Source organism: Mus caroli, unplaced genomic scaffold (assembly GCF_978045245.1).
Source record: "Mus caroli unplaced genomic scaffold, Mus_caroli_1 scaffold_3, whole genome shotgun sequence".
In the NCBI taxonomy this organism is placed as follows: Eukaryota; Metazoa; Chordata; class Mammalia; order Rodentia; family Muridae; genus Mus; species Mus caroli.
The window spans coordinates 114,735,525-114,749,061 of record NW_028227258.1 but is presented as its reverse complement, the minus strand read 5'-3'; the positions used below and the strand labels follow the sequence as shown (position 1 = coordinate 114,749,061).

Below are 13,537 nucleotides of genomic sequence, written 5' to 3'. Positions count from 1 at the left end.
CTGAAAGAATTTACCTACTTCTGAAGACACCATGCATCTCAGATATAGGATTTGGAGGAACCAAAATGGATTTCACTTGAACACCTCCTACATGATTTTGATATTTTATATTTCTTGGACGTTTTATGCAGGCTAATAAGGAAAGCAACCAATAGTTTTATCAAGATATATCCAAGTTTTGGTCTGGGTTTCTTTAGGTTTAATTATACATATAGCTACAAGATTATCTATATCTATATATCACCCAGTGCTGAGGTCCATCCTCAGCATGACAAGGTTCCTGAGAAAGGCAGAAATGGGAATGGAGCTGATTCAATAATGACTTGGGGTCAGTCCAGGTACTCCCTCTGTTTCCTGAAGATTCTCATCATTTTTCCTTTTTTTCCTTTTTCTCCTTTCATCATTCTTTAGCCATCTCCTCTCTAATCATTCTTTCTTCTTCTTCCTCTCATGTTTTACCCTTCTCCCAACTAGAGAGCCTGAACCCTGTCTTTTATCAACCAAAGTTACATCATCAAGGCTTTGATCATAGTTTTATTAACTTCAAAAATTCTTAAGTTTACATAAATTCTATGAATCCCAGGGGATCAGTAGTCCCAACCCCTGTTTCCTTAGAGCAGATATTAATCACAAAACAAAAGTACATTTCCATATAGATTTATACAGCCTGTTCTTCACTGGTAGTTGGGCACAGCTCTTGCAGTTTCTTGGTACAGCAAACAGCAGTCTTTAGTAACTATTATTACAGTAAGAACAGGAAAGTGACAGACTACTAAAATTAAAATGATTGCTTACAAAGTTCTGACTATTATGTAAGTAAAGCTGTTAGCTTTCTCTAATATCTTTCCAGGCAATATCATTTCCAATTCTTCATATAGCTAGGAGGACAAAGTACTAATGTTTTATAAGCTTCAACATCATCTATCCTTTCCCAATCCTTGTTTCCTCATCCTGACAACTCCATAGACTAGTGTACTCTCTTCCTAATTCTATTTATTCCTAAATCATATCTAGAATCCTATTTTTCCACCCATACCTATTCTTCCTGAGACCACTTTAACTCTCTGTCTTTGATGTCCCCAAGTTCACCCTGGCTAATTAACACACCAGTCATTCAACTGGAGGATACATGTGTCTCTTCATGATTCCAAATCAAGGCCAACTCTGGCAAGACACTATTTCTACAAAGGGTTATATAGACCTCTGTGGTTATGTTGTCTAGACCCTTTCCCTTGGCCCTAAAGTCCAAGCGGAAGGCCTGCTCCTCTTCCTCAATAGCCTCATGACCATCTCCATTCCTAATAGCCGAGAGCCACATCTGTTTCATTTATTATGGTATTATTATCTGTGGATAATGGAGGAAGTATATTCCCCAGAAATAAAGACTGAAAGATAAGTAGTAAACACAGCAGATCAGCATCAGAGCAACAGCAACCATCAGCACACATGAGTATCATGGGACTCAAAGGTCAGGCAATGGAGAAGGAAAAGACTGCAGCATTACAAGTTCCATGTAGGCTCACCCTAACCCATATGGGTGAGGGAGAGGAACAGACTCAAGATGTTCTGTAAACCACATTACTTTCTTCCTTCCCTCTCTCCATGTGTCTGATATTTATTTCTTGTATCCACCAGCAGAGCCATTTGTAAAGTGGGAACTCTACTGAACAGCAGTAAGGCCTTGCTTTCTGTTTTGAAGATGAAGGGCCCTATTGGGAGAGGAGATCCTGCCCTCTGAGGGAGTTCTCCTAGGGTCTTTAATAACTTTCTGAAAAATTGAGCAGGGCCTTGTTGATACTGTTTGTATAAATGGATGTGATTATGCACAGGAATTATGCCTTCCTGAGGTAATTGCAGCTGACATTACAACTTTGTGAGAGAAGCCAGGGTTCCTTCTCAGAATGGTGGTGAACATCTTTTAAAGGGATTCTTAGTATTTCTGACAGGGTTAAGAGCAGGACTGATGTCATGGATCAACAGGCTGCCTGTGAAAAAATGACAAATAGGCTGATCTGCTTGGCATAGTCTCCTCATTTTATTTTTATTTTGTATTATTTTTAATTTTTATTGGCTATTTTATTTACATTTCAAATGTTACTCCGTTTGCTGGTTTCCCATCCACAAGTCCCCTATCCCATCACCCTCCACCTGCTTTTATGATGGTTGGTCCCTCAACCATTCATACACTCCGACCTCTCAGCATTGGTTTTACCCTACCCAATCAATGGATGGGCACTTGTTAAGTTTAGGAAGTAGTAAAATGGAACAGTCTGACTCTTTTTGAGAAGGGAACTTTTTTTGACATAGAGTAACTGGATATCTCAGGATGTCTGAAACTTGTGATGTTCCCATCCCAGTTTATTAAATACTGACATCTAAGATGTGATACACCATGATGGAAATTTATGATTTTTTGGAAGTGGTGTCTTGTTTTGATGCAGGGTCTGTATAAGCTTTCATGAAACTAAAATCCCCCTGCCTCCATATGCAAAGTGGTGAGAATATTGGTGTGCACCAATGTCCCCAGTTGAAATGTGTCTCCTTTTGTAAACCTCTGATGGGTTTTCAAAGCTCAATGGCTTGACCTAGGATGGTGGCTTAGAGGGTAAAAGAATTTGCTGACAAATGTGATGATTTCTTGAGTCCATGTGCTAGGAAGGAAAGAACAAACTACCAAGTTGTTCTCTTTTGTCTATGAATGTACAATTTTACCCTCATGCCTCAAAACACTTACATAGATGCACATGCAAGAACACACAAACACACACCTACACACACACACATGTACTCATACTTGCACACCCAGTTTGACAATTTACATCATAGTCAGCACATATCATTTAAATTGCTTAATGATGACTAACTACACACAATTTTCATTTTTGTTTCTTTTTACTTGTTTTGTAATCAGCTAGAGTTGTCATATAGCTATGTATAGTCCCAGATATTTAGAACATGAGGCATAAAGGTCACAAATTGGTAGCACCCCTGGGTAACAGAGATTATATTCTGTTTGAAAACAGCAACCTGCTATGGAGCTGTTTGTGGCCATCTCTTAATCTTGGGTGTACTGGTGAGTTTAGTGGATGGTTGTGCTGTGATTCTTTCATGTAGCATCTTAGTTTCTATTGACTGTACTGAATAACTTGTTATTGTACCCAACTAATCCTACTAAAATGGCTCTGGCAGCTGTGATGCCTTCCTCCCACCCTCCCCAAAACTTTGTACTCTGGAATGAAAGACACATATGTGCATCCTTTAAATATTTGTATGCCTTTAATAGCTCATAGGCTGGGCTATTTCCTAACCTCCTTGTGGCTAAACTACTCACTCCAATATTTCTGAGTTATTACTTGCTTGAATCTATATTCCATCTTTGCTGTCCTCTGTTCCTGTCATAATAGATGACACTTCTCCTTCCTCCCTGGTCCTTAGCCCAAGAATCCTAAAAATCCTGCCTCTGTCTGTCCTGCCCAGACATTGGCTGTAAAAATCTTTATTTACCAATCAGAATCAACTGGGGGCAGGGTTCCTCAGTCTTACTTCTGGGACACTGCAATTAGCATGAGAATACAAGCAGCTAATTTCCCCCTTTTGACCATTAAAAATGCCTTTTATCTCACAGATACATCAAACATAATTACAACAGTTATGGGAACTATAAGGTATGATACACACTAATAATATTAAGTCCACCAATTTTGTCAATTTAGATACATTACAATATAATCTACCTTAACTTAGAGAGTTTACAATTCTATACCTAAATTATGTTTTGATTTTACCTTGCATTACCATCTGAAAACCATCCTATTATCTAGAACATCTTCCTTTATGCTTAACAATCTAAATTGGATTATGAGATTATAACTAGGCTTTAACTCCACCAGAGATCTGAGAATGAATCAAGTATTACCTGAATATATAAGAAGCAAAATCCAGAGCTTCCAAAACATATATAATCTGTAGAGATAGCTGGCTGCCTAGAAAGTCCTCCTTATTTTTCATAAAGGTGGAGCATCTATCTTTCGCCTTCTGGACAGAACCTCCTGACAGACCTAAATGAAGCAAAAATTATGTAGGACTAACTTATTCTGTCTCAGCAGAGTTAAGTGTGGTGAGACAAGAATGGGTGGATGGGTAGGGAGGCTCCTTCATAGAAGCAGGGGGAGGGGTGTGATAGGGGGTTTGCAGAGGGGGACTGACGAGAGGGATAACATCTGAAATGTAAGTAAATAAATTATACAAAAGATAGCTAACTTTAGCATTTGTTATCCAGTCTTTGTATGCTTATGAAGTTCATGACTTGACTGAAGTTCTGACTAGATCTGTCTGAAAGCTTGGATGAACTGAGTTCATCAGGAATCAGCAGCTATCCCTGAAGCTATTCTTACAGCAAGACCCTGAAAATAGCATCAGAAAGCAGGGGGCTGGAACAACAGGTCATTTCGGCATCCCCAAGGATCAGTCTTGCAGAACTGCATCTTGCTGCTTCATTCTGCAATATCTTACGACCAAATTTGTAGTTATGTAAAAATATTCCTATGGATTATGCAAAGTGCACAGATTACTTAAAGATTATCTTTTGCTCCATGTTTGAACAGATGAAAGACAGTTGTCTTTTTATGAGGTAATTTGATCAATAACCAAATGTAATAGATCTTCATTCATGCCATGTGAAATATGGCATGATGTATCTTAAGGATTATGTAACCAATACAATTTACTGGCCAATTTTAGCTGAAGTTTTGGCTAGAGACATTATTTTATGTCTAAGCCAGTTTTAGGGCTGTCCCCATGTGAAGGAATCAGCAAATCATGTTACCAGTCCTGTTTGTTCTTCTTTAGTTTTTCTTTCCTGTTTGTAGCCAGAATCTTCAGGGGGTCTTCCCCTATCATATCTAATCAATATCTCTTTGAAAAAGTTCCAAAGCCTTTTCTTCTTTTTCTGTTAACACAAATAAAGAACCTCTTTCCCAAAATGGCATGTCCACGGTCCAGCAACCAAAAATCATCAGAAGTATAGATTGATTCATATTAGCAGTCTCCTGTTTTTTTCAGGTTGGCTCTCTTTTGTCCTCTTTCATAGAGGATTTGTAATACTATAACCATCAAACTTATAACCATCTGTGTTTTGGAAATCAAAACAATTTAAAGCAATATTGAACAAATATTATTATCTGTTGAGAAAGGGCTCCTCCAAATTTTCTGCTGTTAACCGGTCTACCACGTTAGCTGGTGTAGGCATGAATTTATTTATTTATCCACACATACTTAAAGACAAGCATTTTTCATTCATTCTCCCTTTTGGGGGTTAATATTTTTGTGGATATATATATATATATATATATATATATATATATATGTCACATTTTTCTTTATATAATTAAGTTAATATCCCTTTTTATTTAACCTCAATTAAATACCTTCTATTTACTGTATAAGCCTAATCTCAGGTTTACAGTGCTATATGCCAGACTAAGCAATCCCAGAAATCCTATGGGACTCACATTTTAAAAGTCCAGGCATTTTCTATAGGACAATCTTAATAAATTTCCATCAATTCCTCCATTTATTTTTTTAATCATAGAAGTCTTTTACTTTCTGGTTGAATTTTCCCCAAGATATTTAATACTTTTTTAAGATTACAGTGAATGATAATGTTTGTTGATTTACTTCTCAGTAAGTTTGTGATGTTTATAAGGAAAGAATACTCACTTTGAGTATTAATTTTGTACGTTTCTACTTGTTGAAATAGTTTACAAGATATATGAGTATTCTTATGAAATTTTTAGGCCTACCTATATTTACTATCATGCATTCTTCACAAAGAGACATTTGAGTTCTTCATTTTCAATGTGTTAACCCTTGGTCCCATTCTTTTCTTTTTTTCTTGAAGTTTTTATTAGATGTGTTTTTTATTTACATTTCAAATGGTATCCCCTTTCTTCTTTTCCCCTCCGAAAACACCCTATCTCATCCCTCACCCCAGCTCGCCAACCCACTCATTCTCACTTCCCTGCCCTGGCATTCCTTACATTGGGGCAATGAGTCTTCGCAGGACCAAGGACCACTTCTTCCAATAGTGTCTGATAAGGCCATCTGCTGCTACATATGCTGCTGCACCCATGGGTCCCTCCATGTGTACTCTTTGGATGGTGATTTAGTCCCTGGGAGCTCAGGGGGTACTGGTTTGTTCATATTGTTGTTCCTCATATGGGGATGCAAACCCCTTCAGCTCCTTGAGTCCTTTCTCTAGCTCCTCCTTTGGGGACCCTGTGCTCAGTTCAAAGGTTGGCTGCAAGCATCCACCTCTGTATTTTTCAGGCTCTGGCAGAGCCTCTCAAGAGACAGCTATATCAGGCTCCTGTCAGCAAGCACTTGTTGGCATCCATAATATTGTCTGGGTTTGGTAACTGTATATGAGATGGATCCCCAGAAGAGGCAATCACTGGATGGTCTTTCCTTCACTGTCTGTTCCACATTTTGTCTCTGTATCTCCTCCCATGGGTATTTTATTGCCTAAGAAGGACCTAAGTATTCACACTTTGATCTTCCTTCTTATTGAGGATCATGTGGTCTGTGTATCTTGAGTACTCTAAGCTCTGGGACATATATCCACTTCTCAGTGAGTGTATACCATGTGTGTTCTTTTGTGACTGGGTTATCTTACTCACTTGATATTTTCTATTTCCAACAATTTGCCTGGAAATTTCATGAAGTTATTGTTTTTAATAGCTGAGTAGTACTCCACTGTGTAAATGGACCGCATTTTCTGTATCCATTTCTCTGTTGAACTACATCTGGGTTCTTTCCAACTTCTGGCTACTAGAATAAGACTGCTATGAACATAGTAGAGCATGTGTCTTTATTACATGTTGGAACATCTTCTGGATTTATGCTCAGAAGTGTATAGTTGGATCCTCAGGTAGTACTATGTACAATTTTCTGAGGAACAGCCAGACTGATTTCCAGAGTGATTGTATCAGCTTACAATACCACCAACAATGGAGGAGTGTTCTTCTTTCTCCATATCATTGCCAGCATCTGCTGTCATCTGAAATTTTGATCTTAGCCATTCTGACTGGTGTGAGGTAGAATCTCAGGGTTGGTTTGATTTGCATTTCTGGGATGACTAAGGATAGTCAAAATTTCTTTAGGTGCTTCTCAGCCATTCAGTATTCTTGACATGAGAATTCTTTGTTTAGCTCTATGTCTCATTTTTCATAGGGTTATTTTGTTCTCTGTAGTCTATCTTCTTGAGTTCTTTGTATATATTGGATATTAGCCCTCTATCAGATATAGGATTAGTAGATATCATTTCCCAATTTGTTGGTTGCCATTTTGTCCTATTGACAGTGTCTTTTGTCTTACAGAAGCTTTCCAATTTTATGAGATCCCTTTTATCAATTCTTGATCTTAGAGCATAAGGTATTGGTGTTCTGATGAGGAAATTTTGCCCTGTGCTCATGTGCTGGAGCCTCTTCCCCACTTACTTTTCTATTAGTTTAAGTGTATCTGGTTTTATGTGGAGATCCTTGATCTACTTGGCCTTGAGCTTTGTACAAGGAGATAAGAATGGATTGATTTTTATTCTTTTACATGCTAACTGCCAGTTGAACCAACACCATTTGTTGAAAATGCTGTCTTTTTCCCACTGGATTGTTTTAGCTACTTTGTCTCAGATCAAGTGACCATAGCTGTGTGGGTTCATTTCTGGGTCTTCAATTCTATTCCATTGATCTACCTGCCTGAAATACCATGCAATTTTTATCACTACTGCTCTGTAATACAACTTGAAGTCATGGATGGTGATTTTCCCAAAAGTTCTTTTATTGTTGAGAATATTTTTCTCTATCCTGGGTTTTTTTTTTTATTCCAGATGAATTTACAAATTGATCTTTCTAACTCTATGAAAAATGATTATACCTTAATCACACAAAGAACCAACACAAAAAAGAACTTCAGACCAATTTTCCTTATAAATATCGATGCAAAAATAGGCAATAAAATTCTCACAAACTGAATCCAAGAAAACGTCAAAACAATCATCCCAGGATCAAGTAGAGATGCAGGAATGGTTCAATATACAGAAGTCCATCAATGTAAGCCATTATATAAACAAACTCAATAAAAAAAAACACACATGATAATTTCATTAGATGCTGAAAAAGCATTTGATAAAATCCAGCACCCCTTCATGATAAAAGTCTTGAAAAGTTCAGGAACACAAGGCCTATCCCTAAACATAGTAAAAGCTATATAGCAAACCAGTAGCCAACATCAAAATAAATGGAGAGAAACTTGAAGGAATCTCACTAAAATCAGGGACTGGACAAGGCTGACCACTCTCTCACTACCTATTCAGTAGTGAATAGGTACTTTAAGTACTTTAAGTCCTAGCCAGAGCAATTAGACAACAAAAGGTGGCCAAAGGGATACAAATTGGGAAGGAGGAAATCAAAATATCATTCTTCACAGTTGATATGATAGTATACTTAATTGACCCCAAATATTCCACTAGAGGAGTCCTAAACTGATACGCAACTTCAGCAAAGTGGCTGGATATAAAATCAACTCAAAAAATCAGTAGCCTTCCTCTATTCAATCAATAAACAGGCTGAGAAAGAAATTAGGGAAATGACTTCCTTTACAATTGTCAAACAATAGAAAGTATTTTGCTGTGAGTCTAATCAATCAAGTCAAAGATCTGCATGATAAGAACTTCAAATCTCTGGAGAAAGAAATCAAGGAATATCTCAGAAAACAGAAAGATCTCCCATGCTCATGGATTGGCAGGATTAATATAATCAAAATGGCCATCTTTCTGAAAGCAATTTTCAGATTCAATGCAATCTCCATCAAAATTTCCCTTGGTCTCATTCAATTGTAATATTACGCTTGCTTGTTTCCAAGTGCTGTATAAAACTAGAGTCCATTGAGTATGACCAAAGATGAGCACAGTGAGCCATGTGTGCCATAATATTTCATAAGTAATTAAATGATGGGCACAGATACTGTAAGGAAATGGTAGGTGATAGAATGATTATCATTCCTGTAGAAATAAGGCAATTACTGGTAAATATTCTTCACTTAAATCAGTATGGTATGGCATTTAATAGTTATGCATTTTCTTATTAGGAGAAATTTCAACTTTTACCATTTCAGACTATAGTTGATTAAGGCTAATTGCTGATATGGAAAGTAGAAAACTAAAGTATCCAAAAATGAACGAATTTTATATTTATATTTCTTTTATTTTATATTATATTAGGCAAAATAATTTCTCTTGTTAGAGAAGAGTGAAAATGTGAGTTGGACAAGTCAAAAGACCTACATGGATGATCCTAAAGAGAAATAAGGCATTAAATGTTGAACTTTAGAAGGGCACTTCAAAATAACATTTTTTTTCTGAGAAATCAAATGAAAGACCAAGAACTATGTTCAATTATGTGGTTAAATAAACACACATAAGTCTAATTAAAAACCTATTGTATACTACTGCTATGTAAGTTCCACTTACTGCACCTATTCTCTTACCATTCTTAATATTGTCATACTTCATAGGTGTTGCAGGTGGGTAGGTAAAACTACCAATAGCTTCCCTAGCATGTCTGTTTTATCTACCATAGAACCTTGACTTCATGGTAGAGGGTTCAAGGTCATATCCAGCTACAATCAGTTTAATCATGTGACATCCCTGTAAGATTTATTTGGCAACAGGCACTCAACCCCTCAACCTTGACAGAAATCCAAGGGCTACCTAAAACATCTGTATTTTGAGGAAAGCCACTTGAAATGCTTTGATTAACAATTGGATGGATTTCTCTGAACAGAATTGAAATCATTACTGGTGCTAGAAATCTAGTCAGATTTATGAAGCTAGTGGGGTCATAGACCTGAAATTTTATCACCCGGATTTACTAGATTAGCTCATTTCCTTATAGCAGCATTCTAAATAATATTCTTATAGCCACAAATAACTGAAGCCATCAGTCCTCATCGAAGAAGCCTCTTTGTACAGGAAATTGAGAAACTGGATCACAGAAAACCAAAACTGGACATGAACAGATCAGTGGATTGTGGAAAACTCAATAATAATCTCTTCTATGATTAAGTGGGAACATTAAAGTAGAATGACAGGAGTCTTCTTCAGTCACCCTCTACCACATGTGTGGCAGTTGTTCAATTTTGCTCTGCTAAATGAAACATAAAATGTCTTTTTAGACAAACATTCTCAGATAATAGATTCACCTCATTTCAAATAAGAGTAGTATTTTGGTATATTTTCTTAACGCTGTACAAAGAATTACTTGAGTTAAGAATGTATTTGAATTTGAATGGTGCTACCTGTTAAATCAGGTATATTTTAGCCTCTTTATCATATTCTTCGTATATGTGTTTTAGTGGATCCTGTGCAATTTAAAATTTATACCACTGCTAAGCATTTGGCAAAATTATCTCTCATATGAAATTAAACAAACAGTGTTTTTGCACAAGGATAGCAAAGCTTGTTGACAATGGCACAGGAGTTAATTTTGCAGAACATTTAATGCATTTTTAAATCAAATCATTATTTCTAAATGATCTTTTCAAAAATAATTTCATATCCATGATATTCTATGTGACTTAAGGAGTGTGGGAACAAAGGAGGAAAAATATAGCAGGCAATATTGTGAGATTCTTACAGTGGCTAAATAAAGTGTCTGTCATGCATACCTGTATGTATATGTAAGTATATGTGTGTATACATAGATATAGACAAATACAGATGCATATATTTATGTATAATTTAAAGTGTTGTTTACAAAGCTTTTCCCATGCTGCTCTGATTTCATTTACAAATTTATGATATCATGAAATGACATCATCCTTCCATTTATTGGATGACTAATTAAAACTTTTCTTACCTGTAGGACCTTCCTCTTGCAGAGCAACATATGCAATCTTTAACTTTTTAGCATTATCACAGGTTTTGCTCACTGTGGCCATCTATGGCTTCTTTAATAACAGGTGATTTACCAGCAGTATCAGACTTCATTTTATTATCTTTACAAATTATATCATCATCATTTCCAAAGATATCTACACAGTTGTCAATCATGATTTGTATAATAGGTGTCTGTAACACCACAAAGCAAAATCAAGATCCTCTGTCATTTTACATAGTTTACAAAATTGAAATTAAAAAAATAATTGAAATACAAAACTATGAGGAAAATAGCAGTTGCCACTATTAGAAAAGGAAACCATGAAATGAAGTCTCAGTTTGTAATTGAGACTCTAAGTTCGTTGCATCTTACTAAAACTATGTTTTGTTGTTTTATTTTGAGGGATGGGGTGGGTTTCATTATGATGGTTTCAATGGGATGCCCCTCTAATTCCAGGCATTGCAATACTTAATAATTTCTTTGTGCCACCTTTTGGGTGGTTAAAGTGGTTTGACCTTCCTGGAGGAAGTATGTCTTTGGTTATAATTTAGGGTTACAAAAGTTAGATGCCATTTTCTGTGTACTTTCTCTGCTTCATGTTTGCTGCCTAAGACCAGAGCCATCAGGTCTTGTTTAGTTGTCCTTCCTTCCTTTAGTCATACTCCTCTGTCAGGACTTTGAAGGGCTCTCATCCCTCTATTTCTGTAAGTCCAAATTAAACACTTTTATTAGTTGCCTTGGTCATGGTGTTTTATTAAGGCAATAGAAAGGTAGCTAAGAGTAGAACTTGGTGAGAAGAGGGAATCTTAATTGAGAAAAATGCCTCCATTAGATTGAACTATTGTGTAGAGAACTCTAAGATATATTGTCTTGATTAACCTTAGAATTTGTAGGGCCCAGATATCCCAGATGGTGCCACCCTTGAGCTATTAGTCAGACAAAGAAAGATATGAGTTTCAAGGCAGTAGACAGAACTCCTTCTCAGCTTCTGATTCAGTTCTTGTCTCCAAGTTCCTGCTCTCCTTTGGTTTGGGTCCTGACATTTCTTAGTAGTTAACTGGTAATTGGAAGTATATCATAAAGTATAATGTGTCCTAAATAAGTTGTTTTTCATTAGTGTCTTGTCACAGCCATAATAGCAAATTAAGACATTCTCAATGGAACAACACTTATAAGTCCCCTTTCTTCTGAGATGGTGGCTTAGAGGTTAAGTCAACTCTACTCATCACATATGTTTCTCTCCAGGATGCTCCTAAATTTATGTTTGAGCAGTCCTGCACAGGATAGGAAAGAACTGATTCTTAGGAAAATCACATTCAAAGGATTGTCTTACATTATATGTAGATTGTACAGGATAGTTTTGCTTCTTTGTTTTCATACCTGTCCATTCAAAAGAATACATGTGAATAGAACTGTCCATAAAGGGAGAATCATTAATAGTTATTAAGCATGACAAATGAATTGCATTGCTTCATTTGGATGGAACACGCAGTTTGATATAAGTTTCGATTTTAGGTTACTAGTAGCTTGGTAGTTGGAAACAAACAAGCAAAGTAAAACAGGTATGTTACTCTCCCAAGCTAGCTAGAGTCCTGGGTAAGAAAACTATTCAAGCTGTTCCATGGGCGATCCTCCTCCATTGTGAGTAACATCACCATGACTTCCTTCCTTCCCAGGAAACTACTAGTTAAAACATATCTTGCTTTCTTTCATTTTTTGTTTTCTTTTATTGTCATTTTTTCCTTTTCAAAATGTATGTTCTGCATTGATTCTCTGTGAATTTCTCATCATGCAACCCAGTACACTCATTTTCCAATCTTTCCATATCTGCTCTCTCCTCTGATAACTTCTTTCCCCAAACTTAAAAAAAAAATAAGTTTTTAAATTTAAATTAAAAATTAAAAAATAAACTAAAATTTGAAAACATTTTAAAGTGTACTGTGTCAGATATGTTGTGCCATAATGTGTCACATAACGTACCCTTTGGCCCAAACAGATTTACTTGCAAATGTACATGAAAATAAGTCACTAATCTAGTTCAAGGCCTCTGGATTTTGCTACACCATCAATACTGGAACCTCCCAGAGATGCCTCTCCTTCTATATCCTGGTATCCTGCTGTGACCCATAATCATGGTGATCCTTCAGCTTTGAATATGCAGGACCAGCCCCTTCACATGGCTAAGCAGAAGGATCTAGGCACCTACATTTATGTACCAGATATGCAGCTTGATCAACATTTAAGTCGCGAAACATTTGCTGTGGGGGCTGGCTCTCACTCTGTTGTCTACCACTGGGTTGCTTTCTTTTAGATGGCCTGCTTTGTCTAGCTTCATTGGGAGGAGATACACATATTACTTTTGTGAATTAACATATGAGAGTGAGTTGGTGCCCATGGAAGTTCTACACTTTTCTGAGGCAAAGGAGAAATGGAGGGAGGAGGGGGTTGTGAAGATGAGACTTAGCAGAGGGGACTACAATCAGGATATAAATGGAATAAATACATTAGTAAAAATATATTACAAATCCATATAGGTTTGTAATAAAATTAAGAGCAACAGAAAACCCGAGTAACATAAAACTGTACCTGAAATAAGTTAGTGCTAA

General features: G+C 36.6%; 1 pseudogene; it reads right to left on the bottom strand.

Annotated features, from left to right (window-relative positions):
- LOC147005648 (large ribosomal subunit protein uL10 pseudogene) overlaps positions 1 to 9,565 on the bottom strand; it is a 73,038-nt pseudogene extending 63,473 nt beyond the window's left edge.
- Between the last annotated feature and the right edge of the window lie 3,972 nt (positions 9,566 to 13,537).